This window comes from Pholcus phalangioides, unplaced genomic scaffold, assembly GCF_987345545.1.
Source record: "Pholcus phalangioides strain wild (caught in Gottingen) unplaced genomic scaffold, Ppha-v1.0 ptg000011l_1, whole genome shotgun sequence".
Taxonomy (NCBI): Eukaryota; Metazoa; Arthropoda; class Arachnida; order Araneae; family Pholcidae; genus Pholcus; species Pholcus phalangioides.
In genome coordinates, this window is record NW_028301604.1 from 16,971,562 (window position 1) to 16,976,287 (window position 4,726).

General features: G+C 37.4%; 1 non-coding gene across 1 annotated transcript; it reads right to left on the bottom strand.

Moving 5' to 3' along the window:
* Window positions 1–1,125: 1,125 nt before the first annotated feature.
* TRNAA-GGC (transfer RNA alanine (anticodon GGC)) lies at window positions 1,126–1,197 on the bottom strand. The gene has a single exon. It is a non-coding gene; the product is annotated as a tRNA-Ala (tRNA).
* Window positions 1,198–4,726: the final 3,529 nt, after the last annotated feature.

Below are 4,726 nucleotides of genomic sequence, written 5' to 3' on the forward strand. Positions count from 1 at the left end.
AAATCACTGCTTTTGCTGATGATTTAGCTCTTTGTTACTCTGAAAGCTCTTCAATCAACTTGAGGAATAACATGCAAAATGATCTTAACTCACTAAATATCTGGTTTAGAAATAATAATTTGAAATTAAATATAGATAAAACTAAATATATGTTATTTGGTTCTGGTACTTTCGATGATTTTGGTGTCCTAAAATATCATAGTATGACAGATGGCGGTATCTCGGATTATATGTGCACAGTTGTAAATGGAGTAGACACCTTTAAGTATTTAGGGATTTTTTTAGATTCAAAACTATCCTGGAAAACACATATTAATTATTTGAGTGTAGAATTAAATCGGAACATTAGGAAATTTTATTTTATCAGGAATAAATGTTCCCAATCTATTTTAAAACTTCTTTATTTTGCGTTAGTAGAATCTAGATTGAGTTACGGCATTACATGTTGGGGTGGGACATACTTCACCAATCTTTCTTCACTTTTTGTCACACAGAAGTCCTTCATCCGTATCATTCTGAGTAAAAACAGACTCACGCATACATTTCCACTTTTCAATCAATTAAAGCTGCTCCCTCTACAACACTTGTACGTTTATAAAAGTTTAAAAATGTTTTATAAAAGAAGTGGCCAGCTGGAATGCAATTTAGACGTCATACTATACAGGTACCAAGGCCAAATAAAACCCGTTTCCAAAAATTTTTCCTTTATTTAGCTCCCAAAATATTTACTTCCTCAGTTAATAAAAGAACAATCTTCATGTACATCTTTTTTTGTCAATTTAAAATCTTGGTTGTTAACTCAAGAAGATTTAAATTATCTGTTTGATATTGTAAAGTGAATATGTGAATATTTTTTAAAAATGTTGTATTGGTCCTTAACATTATTATTTTTTAATTACGAATGAACATTTTAATTCATTATTATTTGTACGGATAATATTTCATTAAATAATTGTCACAAAGTTACCCCTGGTTATATAGTACAAATTGTGACAGTCAGATTTTCCACTATTATAGTCTCTATATCAGTGCATATAGAAACGTCCTCTCCACTTGTCAATACAAGATTAATCGAAAGACTGGTTATTTGTGGAGATGAAGATTACAAGGAAGAAAATTCATCACTGCCCCCACGGGGACTCGAACCCCGGTCTCTCGCTTGCCGGACGAGTGCTCTACCATCTAAGCTATGGAAGCAGATAGAATACTTGAACCTTGGAGCGTATATATAATTCTTCGTTTCTGTATGTATATGGCCATCTGGTTGGCCTTCGTCATTCTCGAGCTATTAGTTGATTGTTGACACCGTCCATGTACGGTGCCTTTCAACATATATATACGCTCCAAGGTTGAAATATTCTGTCTGCTTCCATAGCTTAGATGGTAGAGCACTCGTCCGGCAAACGAGAGACCGGGGTTCGAGTCCCCGTGAGGGCAGTGATGAATTTTCTTCCTTGTAATCTTCATCTCCACAAATAACCAGTCTTTCGATGAATCTTATATCTATGTCAGTGGTTCCAAGCTTTTTGAAGCGCGACCCGTTTTTGACAAGAATTTTAATAGGTGACCCCCCCCCCCCACATGGTGTGACCATATGTCCCAGTATTTCGGTACATTCCCGACTTTTTCTTTTTGCTGTTACGAAAGCGCTTTTCGGACACCTGTTTGTCTTGGTCAGGGCCGTAACTAGGCTTTTTGCTCCCCGGGGCGAACATTTTTTTGCCGCTCGCCCCACAAAATTCGATAATTTGGCAAAGGTGTTCTTTGTTCCCACCTAAAACTGCCACCCCCTAAATTTTGCCACCAGGGTCAGTTTCCCTCTTCCCGCCCTCTCTAGTTACGGCCCTGGTCTCGGTTTCCATTTGTGTTCAATGATAAATGGAAGCAAACTATTTTTCAATATTTACTTGCCAAACTGTTTGATTATTTACTTTCAAACTTCCTGCATGTTTTTAGTTTTGAATCCCGTGGACGGTGTCATCAACACAGTGGCAAGTTTGGATGGAATGCTTATCTTGCGCATCGTAACGGTAGAGTGTATAATTTGTTACTCTAACTGAGGCTCAGGCTCACCATTGCCAGACGCAGGGCGAAAATATTCTCGGGTTGTTTCCCTGGGAAGGATAATTTTAATTGATTCGTTAAATACTTGAACAAAAATAGAATTTTCATAGTTGAAGAGCAATCACCCCTGCTTTCTTATACAAAATTATTTTTCAGCTACAATAATATTTCTTATTATAGTGAGTACTTGGTGTGGTCGTGTCTGCCGGCAATTCGGCCCAAACTTGAACACATATTCAGAATATGGGTGTCGGTGGATTGTTTTAACAATGCACAGTCTGATCCCACAATATTTCTGAGCATTAATAGTTCATAAAACATAGACATTTCTTTTTTATATTCATGTATCATTTATCGTTCTGTAATTTCAATTTTAAAAATTATATAATTTTGAAATCGGATGATTCTTTCTGAATCACCCTGTATAAGTATTAACTTGATATACCGATTATTCTACATGTAGAATTTGATAAATACAAATACAAAGGCCACAACAGGCAAATTGCTCAAAGAGGTGGCTGAAAAATTATGCCCATAAAAAGTATAGATGTCGAATATCACAAAGTACAGCAACTCGATATATAGGCCTATATATATATATATATATATATATCCATAAAAAAGATTATGGCGGTCTTATAAAAATATGGAAAGCTCTCGATTTATCCCAATATGTCTATCGTACTTCATTTTAAACGTATCATTGTACTAGAATTCACGACCCCCGGAGGTAAGCTGTTTCATTTATTAACGACCCTATTAGTGAAAAACTCCCTGCGACACCATTGGAATTGTCCCTTACTAAACGGGACTGATGAACCCTTGTCAAAGCAGTTGATTGACGATGTATTAATAATTCACTGTCCATCCTATCCATCCCGTTGAAAATTTTAAACACTTCGATCATATCCTCCGACACCCGCGTTCCACCAATGTAAACATATTCAAGAAATCAAGTTTTTCTTCATAGCTCAAGCATTGTGTGACAACAAAAGCACGCATAGCTCTTCTCGGCACCCCCTCAACCAAGTCTATGTCCTTCTGTAGGTATGGTCTCGAAAACCTAACGGCATGCTCCAGTGCAGGACGAACCAGGTCTCGGAAAAGCGGAAGAATGACTTTAGGAGAACGCGAAGAGACCTTTTGAAAAATGAAACCGAGCATTCTATTCGTTTTTTTGACCACCACTGAACAATGTTCAGAAAACATAAGCCGCTCGTCAATGAGAATTCCCAAATCGGTGACCCTAGTTGCATCCGGGATAGTAATACCATTCAACTCGTAAGTGAAACGTGGGTTGTTTAACTATAAAATTAGATTGTATGATAATATGTCTAGTAAGTAGCTCAGCTGAGTTAAGACATGTTTTAGTTTTCACATATTTTTACTCAAGTTCCGAAAAATAAAAATGAATTTATAATTTTAGGAAGTTTTTATTTTTGAAATCCTCAGGCGACACCCCCTGAGTTTATCAACGCGGTCCCCTAGGGCAGCGGTTCCCAACCTTTTTCGGTCCGCGTACCCCTAGTTGGCTCAGTTCCTTTCGTTCAGCGTACCCCCGATCCCGTCTCTTCCAGGCATCTCTACCCCTAATCTGTTTCACCCATTACAGATTCCGAAAACTTCCTTAAAAAAGGTATATGTTGAATTAAATTAAATGGATTTTTTCATTATACAGTTTTTTATTTTTGAAGTAAGCAAACAAATTGACACAAAGATTGGGGAAAAACAATTAATGAGATATTTGGGACTGTATTGAATTACAAAGTTTTGAAAAATTAAGCTCAAAAGATGATAAATACAAACTCAAATTCGGAGCTGCGTTCAATTTGCTTCTATATTTATTTTTTATACGTATAAGTATACGAAGAAAACGTCCGTTCAATAAACTCTGTGCTAACAAACGGCAACAAAAATATTAGGCTTTTAGGCAAACGTATGGCTTTTCTAGTAAGTTTACTGTATTCGTTACCACGACGAGCACAAAAACTAACCATTCCGCCATTGAAGAGGATCTTCAGAGTGTGGTATCTGATGCGAGCTCTAGCAATTCCTCTATTTCTGGAATCGACAAGGAAGCCGGTTCGAAATACTCTACTTTGAAAGGATAAGATATCCACCCCGATCACCCATTTTCCGGCTCTAAAAATATTTTTCAAACGATGATTTTGATCCTTCCAAGTGATCGACTGTTAAATTTAGCTCGGCTGTCACAAGAAATAGTGAAGTGTTTTGAACACTTTCAAAAAAAAGGCTACCTCGTGCCGAAGTTTGAACAGCCGCGTCAGGACTTAACCCCGGGACAACCACCTAACTTCGGTGTGCAAAAGCAAAGCGTTGTGAAGGCTGTCCATGTCTTCATACAACAATTTAAATAACTTGTAGTTGGACAACTACAAGTTGTCTTTGACAACTTTGACCACTTCATCAAGAACGTTTCGCAAATTTGGAGGCAAAGGTTTCGATGCAGGGCTCTGTATGTGAATTGTGAATATAGCAGTGAGTCCATTTCATTTTGGGGGCGACTTCTGCCAAAGTAGCAACCTTCCGTGGATTTTCCTCCATCTGTGGTGAGCACAACGCATTTTGACTATTGAATTCCTTTTTCAACGAAATAATGATCAATTGCTTCAAATACGTCTTTAACAGTCGTACGACCCCC